This window comes from Herpailurus yagouaroundi, unplaced genomic scaffold (genome assembly GCF_014898765.1).
Source record: "Herpailurus yagouaroundi ecotype Mexico unplaced genomic scaffold, PumYag 193, whole genome shotgun sequence".
In the NCBI taxonomy this organism is placed as follows: Eukaryota; Metazoa; Chordata; class Mammalia; order Carnivora; family Felidae; genus Herpailurus; species Herpailurus yagouaroundi.
This window is the reverse complement of record NW_024412424.1, coordinates 3,987,043-4,003,623: the sequence shown is the minus strand read 5'-3', so window position 1 is coordinate 4,003,623 and position 16,581 is coordinate 3,987,043. Positions and strand designations below refer to the sequence as shown.

The window sequence follows — 16,581 nt, the reverse complement described above, 5'->3', positions numbered from 1 at the left end:
GGGCTCAGCCAAAGCTCCACCAGTCCATCGGCAAAGAACTCCATGAAACCCGGGCATTCAGAGTGAAGAAGTCTTGAGAACATAAAGCTTCCGTTCAGGAAACGCTGTATGTGGAACTATGCCAGGCACGTCTATCTCGTATAGCGGCCTGATTACGCTTCACGACAACTCTGCAAACCAGATGCCATCATCCCCATTTTACAGATGAGGAAACTGAAGCTCAGAGGCTCGGTCACCTGCCCAAGGATATGCACTCCGTTCGCGGCAGATTCCAACCAGGATTCCAACCCAGAGTGGATGTTTCCAGGGTGAAAGATAACAGCCGTGACTTACTGTGTGTTACAAATCGTGGGAGCTAACATGAAGGAAAAGGCCAAATCAAGCCCCTGAAAGTGCCCGCCTCTCACATCACATCCCAAGGATACAAAGATGACGGTCCCCTCCAAAAGCCAGATGGACCCTGGAAGACAACAGTGAACTTCCTCAAATCTAGCCAGATAGCAGCCCCAAATAGCAGTTGCCAAATGCAGATTAAGAAGACATGAGTTGCTGGGGTACCTGGGTAGCTCAGTCGGTTAAGCATCCAGCTCTTGGGGTCAGCTCAGGTCATGATCTCAGGGTTCATGAGATCGAGCCCTGCATTGGGCTCTGCACTGACAGTGAGGAGCCTGCTTGGGATTCTCTCTCTCTCTCTCTCTCTCTCTCTCTCTCTCTCTCTCCCCCTTCCCTGCTCACACACTCTCTTTCTCTCTCAAAATAAATCAATAAACTTAAAAAAATAAAATTTGCTTTAAAATTAAAAGGAGACATGGGGCGCGTGGGTGGCGCAGTCGGTTAAGCGTCCGACTTCGACCCAGGTCACGATCTCGCGGTCTGGGAGTTCGAGCCCCGCGTCGGGCTCTGGGCTGATGGCTCGGAGCCTGGAGCCTGCTTCCGATTCTGTGTCTCCCTCTCTCTCTGCCCCTCCCCCGTTCATGCTCTGTCTCTCTCTGCCTCAAAAATAAATAAACATTTAAAAAAATTAAAAATAAATAAATAAATAAAATTAAAAGGAGACATGATATACAGGCATTAATCTGGCAAGTGCCTTTTCTTTTTCTTACCCCCATCCTTATCAGAAACACCTCACTTTCACTTAGACAGCAGCACACACTGATGATCCCTCCCAAGGGTCACGTTACCTCTCCCACCCTCTGTCGTAATGGAGTCCAAAGGGACCTGCCCCACTGCATATCCCTCAGGACACCATCAGTCCATGACATTGACGAGATCGTGTCATAGAAACAGACTCGGGCACCCACCAGACGTTCCAGCCAACAGCCCCCGCTGGGGTCTTACCCAACAGCCAGTGTCAGCCATCAGCCGTGTGAGTGAGTGAGCGAGCTTGCGGATACTTCCTGCCCCGGCTTCTGGCTGCCCCAGCTGTCGCCATAAAAGTGAGCAAAATAAAGGTGGCATTGGTTTTCCCCTCTAGGCCCTGGGACCGTTTGCTCTGCAGTAATGGGTAACCGGGCACAAATCCACAGCCCCGGTTCTGGAAGATAGACTGACCCGCCTCCTGACAACATGGGGCCGAGTACAGAGTCTGGCACAGCCTAGATGCTGCCTACCTGTCAGATGCTTATGCTGCTCGGTTTCAGGTGGAACACGTCAGGTCCGAACCCGTTTCAAGCTCCGAGCTGTGGACATCACAGAGCCCAGGCGGGGCAGCAAAGGGAGGCTTCACGGAGGCGGAGGCACTTGGGTTGGGAGATGAGGAGGAGAATTTGAAGCGCAAAGGGCAGCACAGATCACAGGCACTGGGAGCCTCAGAGCCCTCTGGTCAATCCCAGCATCCTTGGTTAAGGTTGGCGGCGTGAGCCCCAGAACCCAGGTCTCTGGGGTCCTATCCTGGGCACCTCCCTTTTCTGACTGCCTGGATGCTGTCCTCAGGCGTCTACACCCGCAGCCCTCCTCTCCCTGGCGGGTAGGAGGGATTTGACGTTTGTCCCCGGGAACTCATCTACCGGCTGATTTTAACTGTGTGCTCTGGCTGCACGCCTTACCTCTCCATTTCCCACCTTGACCCCTGCAGGGCCCGGCAATTTCTCTTTACCTGCTCAGTGCAGAATCCAGAATCCGCCGCGCGGTTAGCTGCTCAGATGTCGTCAGGCTTTCATGGACGAACACTTCCCCTCTCGCTCCCCCTCCAACGTTCCAGCCTTCCCTGGGGACTGTGGCTTAGGAGGTAGGTGGTTTAGAACCAGCTTCCCAGATGAACAGCTAGTTCGCATGGCTTTTGAAGTTATAAAAGCGAGATACGCACATTACAGAAAATGTTGGAAAATCAAGAAAAGCAATCACCCACACTCCCACCTCCCCGCTGTGCGAGCCCGTTCTGCTCATCTTTTCCCAAAACCTACAGCGTTTTTTAAAAACCTGTTGTAGTCCTACTTTCCATTTCGGTGTGAACCCTGAGCCTTCCACTTAAAGCTGTGGTACACGCTCTTGTCATAGTTTTCTTTCTTAATGAATACATAGAGGCATCGAGCGGCTGAACCACACTGTCTGTAAGGTGGTTCCGCCCCCGTTTGGCAATTCGGGTGTTTGCCAGTTTCTACCTGCAGCGAACGTCCTGCCTAGAACTTTTTCCGAAAGCAAAAAGGACTTCCTCGGACCAGGTTCCTGGAAGAGAAGTGACTGATCGGAAGTTGTGGGTATCTTCTCGGCTCTGGATATACATCCCTTGTCAGATGGTCACAGAGACTTTATTTTGAATTATGATTGTCATAGCCGATGCCATTATTGTTATGAAAGTATAGAGCGAATAAAAATCACCCATCCCCCCCCTTCTAAAGATAATCATCATCAGTAACACGTTGGCGTATTCTTTTCCCGTGTTTATTTTTCTTTATGTAAGTTTCAGGGTTTTGTACTTGTTCTCCTGCCTGTGTGAATTCACATTTAATTGTGGTGATACGCTAGATAAATGGGAGATCACAATTTTCCTTAAGCGTTATAGCTAAGCATCTTCCATTTATTGCAAACTCTTCGTCAATACCTCGTTTAAGAAATGCATAATTCCCCGCTGGGGAGACAAATCCTCATTGACTTGACAGTTTGGGGCCCTTAAACTGATACCAAATTTTTGCTCTTAAAACCATTTTCTATGAATACATTTACAAGTTGCGGCTCACAAAGCGATTTGGAAGTTGGGTAAATAGAGAAATTATGGAAATGCACAATAGGAGAGTCCACTAATTGGTCTTGCTTGTGGAAAAGATTAATTCAAAAACTCTTTCCTTAGACTCATGAATGGAATTTAAATAACCAAGGGTGGTTTTGTCTTATTTCATTTTTTTGATACTCAAAGCAAACCACTGATCCGAAGTCAGGAAACCTAGTCTCCCGATGGCTTCGCTTCCCGCTGCATGACCTTGGGCAAGTCCCAAGGCCCCTAGTGACCTGATAAGATGAGCAGAGGAGAGGGTGCTGGCCCTGGCCACAGCATACTCCCTAGCAGGTCCCTTTGCTGCGACCACACCTTTGTAGACCGCACCTTCTTCAAGCTCTCCTGGATTGCCGCCTTCGAGTTGCCACCCACTTCCGGCCCCCTCCGAGTCACACATGGCAGCCTGGCGACACAAGTGTCACAGTCTGCAGGCTTGGGGCCAGATGGCGGCAGCGCCCCAGAGCAGAAAGTGCACTTGGTGCACAAGTCATTACAAATGATTGATGTTGCTTCCTCTGGGCAGACGTGGAAAGATAATGGAGAATTTTGTTAACACTGTAAGAAGGAAAGGAAAAAAACCCCGAGGGACAGAGCAGGTGAACAGTATGCTTCGGTTTGCATAAAAATAAAATGCAGCCAGACACACACCACACATATTTTTTAAAATGTGGAGCTCGGGACCGGGCAGGCAGCGAAGTGCTACGTGGTCACGGCCAACAATCACGAGAAGCGTGGACACTTGTTCCCCAGGTCATCGCTTTATTTTCCACGTGGAGAAATGTGCTCGCTGAAGGGCTCCCCTGGGAAATAACACAGGCGTAGTTGGACAAAGCAAAGCCAGTTTCCCCCAAATGCTTCCTGGGCGCCCCCCCCCCCCGGGGGCGGCCCTGGGGCTGAGACCCCACCCCCACCCCATCACCCCTCACCCCTGCCCAGCCCCATCAACAGGTCCACATGCAGAGCCCTTAGAAATGATAACCAAAAAGAGTCAGAGGGAGACAAAGAGAGGGACAGGGATGGGGAGAGAAGGGGGGCGTATAGGGAGGGAAGGGAGTGAGAAAAAGAGACACTGGCCATCTTCTGAACGACCAGAAAGATCCTGGCGAAGCTTCAGTGATGTTTCATTTAGGATGAGCTTGTTAACGTTATAGTCTTTAATTTTTTTTGAACATTTAGTCATTTTTGAGAAACAGAGAGAGACAGAGCACGAGCAGGGGAGGGGCAGAGAGCGAAGGAGACACAGAATCCAAAGCGGGCTCCAGGCTCCGAGCTGTCAGCACAGAGCTCGACACGGGGCTCGAACTCGTGATCCGTGAGATCATGACCTGAGCCAAAGTCGGATGCTTAACCGACTGAGCCGCCCAGATACCCCTAAAGTCACATTCTTTAAAGGCCAACTGCCTCTCAGGATGTCTTTCTAGCTCTTAGCAGCTCAGACAGACGGGGACATTTCCTGGCTGGGGTGGGACCTGAGGCCTCCAGGACCAGCCCTGTCCCTCAGACACAGCTACAGGTGACCAGGAGGCCCTGCCAGCATCCAGCCTTGGGGAGAGCTCAACACCAGACCCCCGTTAGCTCACCTACTAAAAGGAGCCTCTCCAACAACCTAACAAAGCTTTGGAACAAAGCCACTGAAAATGCTAAGGCCCCAAGAGGGAAGATAAGAAGTGACAGAGTCAATATTCTCCAGATGTCCTTTTTCTTATCTGTCGGGATTAATCTTTGGCAACAGAGCAGCAATTCAGTTGGACAGAACACGTGAGGCAATGAATTATACAGCAGCCGTCCGGAATCTTAGGGGGAGGAGGTGGGAACTGAGGGGGGAGCATGGACAGACAGAGTCCATGGACTCCTCCATGGGAGGGGACCCTGAAGAAAACCATTCTCCTGGGGCCCGAAAGCCACTGTTTTTGACTCTTTGGGCTGCCATTTTGACAGCCTCTTCCATTCAAGGGGCTGGGCTGGGCTGGCTGCAGGAGAATCAGTTTCTTGCTTTCTCCCTTCACTTTCTGGCTGAGGTCAAGTCCGGTGGGGGGTCCAGGGGCCCATGGTGAGAACCCAGAGTGATGAAACATGGCATACTTCCCAGCTTGCTCCAGAGTTGCCCCAATTGGCCGCCGCGTTCCTGAGTCTCTGCAGTTCAGAGTCTGAAGCATCCAGCGTGCCCTCAGGTGTCTATTGCAGACTTTTCATGTCCTTGGGAGATGCCCCCTCCATTCTTGGCTACCCCTCTTGACAGACAGCTCTTTCTTGAACCAAACTAAAAGCCTCCTTCCTACTACATCCAAACCAAGCCCGGAGCTCTGCTCGGTAGAGGTATAAACAAGAATTCCAGCCTCACCTCAAGAAAACAGACACCTTCAGACATTAAAACCAATCCTCACATGCCCCAAACCTGCTCTCATCTGGGCTAAAGCCCCTCGTGTCCCCAAGTGCTGCCTATGTCGCCTGTTCCAGCCTCTCATTCCCCTTTTTGGGGTTCCTCCATGGACGATTATTAGGCCGCCAGGTACCAGAGTGATAGCCTTGTGTCCACCGGCCCTGAGTTCTGTCTCTACCCGATAATTATTCTCTCAAATCCTCACCACAACGCCGAAAAACAGACATTGCGACGAGCACTTTATCTATAAGGAAGCTGAAGCTCTGAGCTGTAAAATAACTTGTCCAGGGCCATACAGCAGGGCGTTGGTGGAACTGGGATTCAGACCCAGGCCTGCCTGACCCTAGGACTCAGGCTCATCTCACCAAGCCTCCCCTGCCAGTCCTTCCTGGGGGCTTCCCGGACAGCAGAGACTCTGGCCCAGAAGCAGCGGAACCTCCCTTGGCCTAGAGACCCTCCTCACCTAAGAGTGGCTTAATCACTTCCAACACGGCGGACCCCGTGAAACCCCAGAAGGCCCGATCAGATAAACGCTCCCAGCTGCCACTGATCCCCCCGGTCTCCCCCACTCCACTTTGGGGGTCGTGAGGATTGTCTGCGTTTTCTTCCCACACACTTTGCTGTTTTTGCCACTTCTTTTTCTCCCCACCCCCGCACACGCACTTTCCTTGGAACTGGCCTCGGATTATTGTTTGCAAAATGTGAACAACAGCCCTGGAAATAAAAACCACAGCAGCCCACAGAGGGATGAAAATGTTCAGGAATTCGATGGTGGTAACTGACGCACAACATCGTGAAAACAGAAAACGAACACACAACAAGAGACCACGGAGTTGTACATTTCAAAAGGACATTACAAAGGGCCGCCCATTTTAAATTACATTTATGTGAATCATGTCTCATACCCTATGGTATATGAACCGTATCTCAAAAGAGCCATTAGCTTATTGGTTTTTATTTAATAGCCCATAAGGCACATGGTTGAAGGGACTAGAGTGAATGTGGAAAGGTCTGGAAAGAATGAATGAATACAAACCTCGTGAAATCCCTTAAATACCATCATCCTGTGGACATGTTCCATGTGTATAGATTGACCCTGCAAAGCTGACCATCATCTTTAGCATTCTCTCGTTACGGAAAGGAATGTTCGTTTCGGTCACTGTGGAAAGTAGGGCGGGCCGGGCAACGTGCTCTGTGAATCTGGGCTCGGTATTAAACTGAGGAACGCCGGAAGCCAAGGAGGCGGGGCCTCCCACTAGGGAGAGGTGGGGTCTGACCGCCTGGCAGACTCAGTTTCTTAACACGGTTTCCACTTTTTACTGGTTCTGAAGAAGGACCCACAGATGTGCCGTGAACACTGCATCTCCTCAAATCTCAAATACCATCGAAGTATCTGATGCCGTGACGGCAGGAACTTCCAAGAAAGAAAACAAACATACTGTTTTCTTGCCCAATCAGCTGTAAGATGTAGCTCAGTTTCAGAAATGGCTAACATGTGGGGGGAAAAAACATGTGCGTCAATGGAATATGGTAAAAAGGCATCAAGGCAAAATACATTTGGGAAACCTTTGAGTTAAACGGGCCTCCTTATTGCGGGACTTGTCAGAGCCTTTAACGTGCTCCCGCACCATGAGTCTCTACGGAGGGGTAAGGAATGAGCTAGTTTCTGCACGCGCTGGTCAGTAGAACCCTTTCCGCCAGAGCATCCCAGAGAAGGGACGTTCTACAGGGTCAACGCAGAAAAAATACAGCTTTAAGGAAAAGAGGAGCATACGGGGACTGAGCCTAAAACCTGGGAGTACTTCTATCTAAAGAGGAAAAAAAAAACCCAAACGTATGTTGGAAGAGAGACATCAGAAAAAAGACTTAAGGAGGGCGAGGGAAGGAAGAAAAGATGGAGGGAAACACAAGAGGCTGACACTGAAAAAGAAATCCAAGCTCCACCCTAAATGAGAGGGAACACAACTCCCCATTCACTAAGTGTGGTCTGAGCACAGTGACTCAGTTCCAAAGAGCATTACATGGGAAGGGTGGAGGCAGGGAGGGAAACCTGACGAATACCACCTCAGCCAGGCACTCATGATGAATATTAACAGTGCTAAGTCATGTGGGTCATTTAGACCCTTGACAAGACGTGATGAAAATGTCCTCTGTGATCTTCCTGCCCAAAACTCACAAAGCCGGTCTAATCCCAAGGGGGCGGGGGGAAATCGGAGGAATCCCAAGAGAGGGGCATCTTACTGCACAACTGACCAGTACTCCCCAAAACCATGAAGGTCATCAAAAACAAGGAAAGTAGGGTGCCTGGGTGGGTCAAAGAGTCTGACTCTTGATTTCAGCTCAGGTCATGATCTCATGGTTCGTGGGATCGAACCCCGCATCAGGCTCTGCACTGACAGCTGGGAACCTCCTTGGGATCCTCTCTCCCTCTCTCTCTCTGCCCCTCTGCCCCTTCCCCACTCTCTTTTTTTTTTTTTTTTTTTCCCAACGTTTATTTATTTTTGGGACAGAGAGAGACAGAGCATGAACGGGGGAGGGGCAGAGAGAGAGAGGGAGACACAGAATCGGAAACAGGCTCCAGGCTCTGAGCCATCAGCCCAGAGCCCGACGCGGGGCTCGAACTCACGGACCGCGAGATCGTGACCTGAGCTGAAGTCGGACGCTTAACCGACTGCGCCACCCAGGCGCCCCATTCCCCATTCTCTTAAAGATAACTAAAACTTTAAACAAAAGAAAGTAAACAAAATTACACAGCCAAGAGGAGTCTGAGGAGACATAAGTACTGTGATGTGGTGTCCCGAACGGGATCCTGGAACAGAAACGGGGTATTAGGTTAAAAACTAAGGAACTCCGAATATGGACATTAGTTAACAATAATATGCTAATGTTGGCTCCTTAATTGTGAGAAATGTAACAGAGTCCCACAAGATATTAACAAGGGAAACGGGGCGGGAGGGGGGACTCTGGAGGGGGGCACCCAGGGGGACTTCTCCGTACTATCTGCTCAATTTTTCTGTAAACCTAAAACTGTTCTAAAACATAACATCTATTAATAATAAGAAAGAAGGCAGGAAGGAAGGAATCCAGGGAGACGATTATCTGCCCTGTGGGAAGGAAAAGAAATGATAGGGCTGCTTGCATATAACTGGAAATCACACACTCTGGTGTGGATTTTTTTTTTAAGATTTTATTAATTTTGAGAAAGGGAGAGAGAGCATGAGTAGGGGAAGGACAAAGAGAGGGGGACAGAGGATCTGAAGCAGGCTCTGCGCTGAGAGCAGAGAGCCTGACGTGGGGCTCGAACTCACAAACCGCGAGATCATAACCTGAGCCGAAGTCGGACACTCAACTGAGGGAGCCACCCAGGCGCCCCTAGTGTGGATCTTTCGTGGTTCAGGCACATCTCCTGGCTGAGCCATCAGAAGTCCATGCAGGAAAAGGAACCAGAGGGTTGAACTACCATGAGCACGCCTTCTGATCCCCAAATCCGTTCGGAGACACCCTGAAAACAAGAATGTTTTAAAATCAGGACTCCTGGGGGCGCCTGGGTGGCGCAGTCGGTTAAGCGTCCGACTTCAGCCAGGTCACGATCTCGCGAGATCTCGCGTGATCTCGCGTGAGTTCGAGCCCCGCGTCGGGCTCTGGGCTGATGGCTCGGAGCCTGGAGCCTGTTTCCGATTCTGTGTCTCCCTCTCTCTCTGCCCCTCCCCCGTTCATGCTCTGTCTCTCTCTGTCCCAAAAATAAACAAACGTTGAAAAAAAAAAATTTTAAATCAGGACTCCTGTAGAAAATCTAAGGTGGGCAGTTGGGGGTATGTATTACTCAAGTGGAAAAGAAAGAGAGAGGCCACCGGTTTAGCCACGGGAGGCTTCAGCTCCTGCAGGGAGCAGCTGCAGGAATGTGACAAGAATCAGAGAATCAGGACGAGCAAATTAACATGCTGAGAAAGGGAACCGGTTTGGGTTTTCAAACGTTTATCGTGACGAGACCTCATCCCCAGTAAATGCTCTGTAAATATATCTTGATTGACTGTTGGCTTTATTCCTCTGATAAATATTTTTGGAATAGTCGTAAGCACTGAGCTAAGTTCTATGAGGAGGTTACCCAGATAAATGAAATGAGATTCATGCCAGACACACAGCCAGAACTCTGCATTTCACCGATTCCAAGTCACATATTTTGAAAATTTCTAGTATCTCTGAAGCGGGGAGGGGGAGGAGGGGGCATCCCGTTGCCCACCAATGGCGGCCTTGGCATGGCCGTGACCATACATTTGGCCATAACTGTTCATGCTGTGTGTGTCACCTTTGAATGAATGACAGGCATGGGTGGTTAGAGTTTACTTACCATTTAAAATAACATCTAGAGCGCCTGGGTGGCCCAGTCGGTTAACCATCCAATTTGGGGGAGGTTATGATCTCGCGGTTGGTGAGTTCGAGCCCCACGTCAGGCTCTGTGCCGACGGCTCAGAGCCTGGAGCGTGCTTCGGATTCTGTGTCTCCCTCTCTTTCTGCCCCTCCCTTGCTTGCTCTCTCTCTCTCTCAAAAATAAATAAGAAAAAAAATTTTTTAATAACATCCAAAAGGTAGCAACATGATTCAGTATATGGACGCAAAAAGCTGGTGTAGGCACAGAAAGGCATGGAAATAGGGCAGTGGGGCACAAATTAAACAGTGGAGTAGCAAAGACTTGCCCTTACGATTCCCCAGGTTCTTGCAAAGCTACAACCAAGTGCTGTGGGTCTTACGAAATGTACCTAGAAGAAACAGAATTAGATTAGCCTGTGTTGTCACTAAGAAGTGTGCAAACAGACGGGCTCGGCACGTGCACCTGCAAAGCCTGCTTGGGATTCTCTCTCTCCTTCTCTCGCTCTCTGCCCCTCCCCCACTCGCTCACTCGCACGGGCCCGCTCTCTCCAAATAAATTAATAAACCTAAAAAATATTGTTTAAAATAGTAAATAAATAAATAAATAAATAAATTAGAGAAGTGTGCAAATGGAGAGACCTGGGGAGTGTTAAGCACACTCGGCATGCAGCCGTCAGAGGCGTCCCGCCGACTTTGACTGAACTTCCTACAAATGCAAGTCAACGGAGGAAACAATAATCCTCTGGGTTAGTGAAAAAGAAAAACGCTCACTCGACCCTGGTATCGTACTGACAGTGGAGAAGTTCCAAGTGGTAAGAAGCAAGGTGCCACAGCCACGGGGGGGTGTCTTTGGTTTGCTGGAATCTACTATGTGTGATGGGGGGTGGAAAGTGAGCTGTCTTCGTTTAGGAAATACCTTTGCCTTGATAAGGGAAGTCCTGAGAATCAGAAGGCGTTAGAACGGAGGTAACACACTGGGCGCCAACAGCCTCTCACGTCACCAAAAGGAGACAACCAGTAAGTACCTCCTGACCGAAGTCCCCATCCCCACCCGTGAGTCGGTCCTGCTGAGAAAACCAGCCGAGAATCGGATCAGGCCCCTGGACCCAAATATCCATTTCCAGCAACTATCAAAAGCAAAGGAACATGTTACGACCTGAGAAATACCAGAAATAACTTTTGAGAAAAAAAACAAGAAAGATGGGGGGACCTGTTGACTTAAAAGACATATCGTGACGTACCAAGACTTCAAAAGACCTATCGTGGACTTAGTGATTTGCTTTCAAGGAACGGAGCAGGGAAAGGGGAAAGATGGTAACTTTATGGCAGAGAAGCCTGGAGACATCGTGTGACCTCCCTGGGGGGTCGTGGATGAGGCAGCGGGACTCTCAGAGCCTCAGCCCACAACCCTTCCCCACCCCCACCTCCTTCTAAAGCCATCTCCCTGTTCTCAGACCTGGGAGCCCCAAGAGGAGGGGCTTTGGCCCTTCTGGAGAGAAAAGCAGCTGCAGAGCAGTGGGGGTGGAAGCCAAGGCAAAGGGCTGAGTGTCAGGGGCAGGTGACAGCATGCTGATGGGACAGAGGGCAGGACTCATGTGCTCCTGGATAGACATCTGGCTTCTGCTCTGAAGGTCACTTGCTGGGTGACTTGACTTGTGTCACATCCCCTCTCTTGAGACTCCATCCAGCGGGAGGGGACAACCAGATGTGCTCCAAGGGCTCCAGCTCAATGAGTACATGACTCAATTCCCTCTCCAAGGGCAAGAAGATTCCTGAAAGCATCAGAGAGGCCCTTCCCTTCTGAAACTCCAAGCGGAAACGTAGAAAAGAAAGAAGCAAGGCCGGCAGGCACGGGCTCGACGTGGGTATGGGTCATATCCGAGGGCGGTGCTCTCCGAGGAAGGGCAGGGCGCCTTTCTTCGCCCTGCAGGGCAAGTGACTTACAGGGACCCACTTTCACGAGCTTTGAGAAGGGCGGAGAAGAGAGCACCGTCTCCGGTCCACCTTCCTCTCTTTTTGCCACCTGTCGTTTACCTCGACCTTCTAGGCGGCTTGGCTGGGGAGGTGACAGAATTATGTATCCCTGGGCTTCGGGGAACTCTGGGGTGAGCATCGAAGAGCTGGCTCGTGCCTGAGTCACGCAGACCCGAGATCACCCAGGCCCCCCCCCCCTCCCCCGTCCGTCCCCAGCAGCCGACCTGCTCCGGCAAGATCTTCCTTCTTTTCCTTCTTTTGTCTTACTCATCCCAGGACTGCAATCGTACCACGTGGTTACCCTGAGGCAAATTACTTGGCCGGCTAAGTCATGCCCCACCCCCAACCCCCCAACCCCAACCCCAACCCCAACCACCCATCTCATCCCGAGACCACAGCGAGCTCCTCTGTCTCAAGACTCACAAAGGGTCTTCTGCCCCAAACTGGGCCTGGACGGTTTTCGCCCCGGAAACAGTAGTTGGTATCGCAGTGCCACTAAGGGCCATTGGTGCCCCGAAAGAATCTCCACTTTTGTGAACTTGCTTCGTGGCCTGGAAAGCAAAGTCTCAGAGAAACGGCCTGCCTGATTCAGACGGATGTTCCTCCCACCCTGTGTTCAGAGCAGGTAAAGTCCTGGCTCACCAGACACTGGTCAATCCCACAAGGCTGCCAGACACCTGGCGGGAGCCACAGTGGCCTCATTCTGGAAGCCGGGGGCCCCGCCCCTTTTTCAAATGAACTGTGCATTCACCCTCTCGGGGTCCTGGTCTCCAGGGGCTCCCCAGGCTCGGCCGGCTGCGTCGGCGGGGCAATCCGCGCACTGGCCGGCTTGACGAGTCCATTCATCTCCCCGGCTATTTGCTGAACGCCGACTAGATGCCAAGCACTCTTTTGGGCACCAGGCACATCCAGATCAATAAAGCCGAGACCGCCCCCTCCCTTGGGGGAGCTGACACTTTCACGCTTGAATGAGACCGTGAAGATGTCTGTCTCCAGACCTCTCTTTCCAGAGCATTCTCTTCCACCCCCATGGCTTCCACTCCCGCCAAGCAGATACCTCTCTCCTGGAGACTCCCGTGGCGAAGGCAACCTCTGGGCTAGATGCATCACACGCTCTATCTCACGAATCTTTACAACGCCCTAGAAGGGTGCCCTCTCCTAGACCCAGTGTATGGATGAGGAAACTGAGGCACATATAGACTTGCACATGCTGGTAACTGGCAGGGCCGTATCTGAACCCGTCCAACTGGAGAATCCACACTGGCAGTCAAGGGGATATTGAACTTCACCCATTTAGGTCAGGTTCCTTTTTGGAGTGAATCACTTGGGTCTGCTCTCCCTTAAACATGCCAGAGCACCAGAAAAATCTGTGATGCCTGCCTCAGGACGAGGTTCGGTTACAAGAGACCGGAAGCCCAAGGTCACAGAAACTTCAGGAAGAGAAGTTCACAATCCCTATCAAAATAACACATTTTGATATATAAAATATATAAAATATATAAAATAACAGCATTCTTCACAGAGCTAGAGCAAACAATCCCAAAATGCGTCTGGAACCAGAAAAGACCCCGAATAGCCACAGCAATCCTGAAAAAGAAAACCAAAGCAGGAGGCATCACAATCCCGGACTTCAAGCTATGCTACAAAGTTGTAATCATCAAGACAGTATGGTATTGGCACAAGAACAGACACTTAAATCCATGGAACAGAATAGAGAACCCAGAAATGGACCCAGAACCCAGAAATGGACCCACAAACGTATGGCCAACTAATCTTTCACAAAGCAGGAAAGAAGGTCCAGTGGAATAAACACAGTCTCTTCAGCAAGTGGTGCTGGGAAAACTGGACAGCGACATGCAGAACAATGAACCTGGACCACTTTCTTGCACCAGACACAAAAATAAACTCAAAATGGATGAAAGACCTCAATGTAAGACAGGAAGCCATCAAAATCCTCGAGGAGAAAGCAGGCAAAAACCTCTTTGATCTTGCCCGCAGCAATTTCTTACTCAACACGTCTCCGGAGGCAAGGGAAACAAAAGCAAAAATGCACTACGGGGACCAAAATAAAAAGCTTCTGCACAGCGAAGGAAACAATCAGCAAAACTAAAAGGCAACCGACAGAATGGGAGAAGATATTTGCAAACGACATGTCAGAATAAGGGTTAGTATCCAAACTCTACAAAGAACTTATCAAAGTCAACACCCAAAAAACAAATAAGGCAGTGAAGAAATGGCCAAAAGACATGAATAGACACTTCTCCAAAGAAGACATCCAGATGGCCAACCAACACATGAGAAAATGCTCAATATCACTCATCGTCGGGCAAATACAAATCAAAACCACAGTGAGATACCACCTCCCACCTGTCAGAATGGCTAACATCAGCAACTCAGGCAACAACGAGATGTTGGCGAGGATGTGGAGAAAGAGGATCCCTTTTGCATTGTTGGTGGGAATTCAAGCTGGCGCAGCCACTCCAGAAAACTGTATGGAGGTTCCTCAAAAAATTAAAAATTAGCCTATGACTCAGCAATAGCACTACTAGGCATTTATCCACGGGATACAGGTGTGCTGTTTCGAAGGGACACATGCACCCCCATGTTTACAGCAGCACCATCAACAGTAGCCAAAGTATGGAAAGAGCCCACATGTCCATCGATGGATGAATGGATAAAGAAGATGTGAGATACATATACAATGGAGTATTACTCGGCGATCAAAAAGAATGAAATCTTGCCGTTTGCATCTACGTGGATAGAACTGGAGGGTATTATGCTAAGTGAAATTAGTCAGATAAAGATAAATATCATATGACTTCACTCATATGAGGACTTTAAGACACAGAACAGATGAACACAAGGGAAGGGAAGCAAAAGTAATATGAAAACAGGGAGGGGGACAAAACATAAGAGACTCTTAAATACGGAGCACAAACAGAGGGTGGCGGGGGGGGTTGGGGGAGGGGGGAGGGGCTAAGTGGGGAAAGGGCACTAAGGAATCTACTCCTGAAATCATTGTTGCACGCTATGCTAACTAACCTGGATGTAAATTTAAAAAATAAATAAATAATTTTTTAAGAAAAAGAAAGAGAACTTTATTCCTCTCTCGTGTCAAAAATCCAGGTCAGTGTCCTGGGCTGGTGTGCCACTCCATGGTGCTGGCTCCTTGTCTCTCAGTGTGCAGCTGTATGTGGCTTAGGTGCATCTAGAAAGCACGGGTATGCTGAGGTACGAGGGGTATGCATCTCGGGCAAACACCGGTTTTAAAAATATGTATTTATTTTTGAGGGTGGAGCAGAGAAAGGAAGACAGAGGATTGGAAGCAGGCTCTGTGCTGACAGCGGACAGCGGAGAGCCCGACGCGGGGCTCAAACTCACGAACCGTGAGATCACGACCTGAGCCGAAGTCGGACCCTTAACCAACTGAGCCACCCAGGTGCCCCAGTGGCCAACCACCATTATTATTTGAGGATCTCATCCATAAAAGTAACACGCCATTTGACTTCACCCTGTCCGTCTATTCCCTTGAGAGGGACCCCCACCATCCCTGGCCATACGTTTTACAGCCTGACTCCGGCTAGACCCAACTCTGAGCTCCGTAAGCCTGGCGCACATCTGCCTGGGAATTTCTTGCCTCTCCCGCCAGCTGGATCTTGTGTTTTCTGTGTCCGTTGGCTAATATACCACAGGAGCTTAGAAAGCCCGAAGGTCACTGTGCAGCCCCTTCCAAGGGCATGTATGTACTCGCCCGGCCATATGTTTTTCCTGAACAATTTGCAAAGGCACATATGTCAACCGCAGAAAAAGTTCTCGCCCACGTCCCCTTCATCACGCTTCCCCTCAGGCAATGCGGCGCTGAGTAGCTGTGGACATTTTGGGATCTCGGTAAGGAAAAGTTGAATTGGAGATACATTTAATTGGGGTTTGATGAAAGGCACGTAACGAATTCACAGTCACTTCCCCATACAGTTAAGTCATGACTTACTCTCATGCAGCAGGGGCTTCCAGGAATATGCCCACCCACTTGGCTGACTCAAGGGGTGAGGTGACCAGAAGGGGTAAGGTCAGAGGTGGTGTCCTATTACTCACTTGTCCTACGGTGCCCAACCAGCAGTACGTGGATGGTGCAGGAGGAGCCAAGTTTGACACGTACACAGCCAGAAACCCCTCTGCAGGACACTCTTCCAATTCCCAAAACCACAATTTTAGGCAGAATATTCAGTTCTTATCATCTTATCAAAAAACTAAAAGTTTTTCTTTCGGTCAGAAATAAATGGATTATGGCAGCACTTACAATGATAAGTGTACCATACTACTTTCTTCTCTGTATTTAACAGAAGTCACACAAACATAATTTGTAAGAATTCCTGTATTCGTAGGGCACAGCAGTGTAGGGTTTCTATGAACAGTAAGTATTTCTATGTGAATTCAACCCAATAAATCAAGATGGCATCTTAGCTCATCTGATGTATCTTGTCATGAAGTCTGGCAGTTCCTGAAGAAATTGCACACACATCAAGGAAGCAAAATCATTTGAAGAAACAAATGATAATGAGCTGTACAAATGAGTTAATAATAAAGATACCATATTTTGCCGGATCTTGTTCCCATTTTTTTTTCAAGTTTGTAGTCTGTGGGTATTTCT

The 16,581-nt window shown here is 49.6% G+C and overlaps 1 long non-coding RNA gene across 1 annotated transcript; it reads left to right on the top strand.

Annotated features, from left to right (window-relative positions):
* Window positions 1-957: 957 nt before the first annotated feature.
* LOC121011302 (uncharacterized) lies at window positions 958-2,829 on the top strand. The gene is made up of 2 exons (XR_005781559.1): window positions 958-1,436; window positions 2,075-2,829. It is a non-coding gene; the product is annotated as an uncharacterized LOC121011302 (long non-coding RNA).
* Window positions 2,830-16,581: the final 13,752 nt, after the last annotated feature.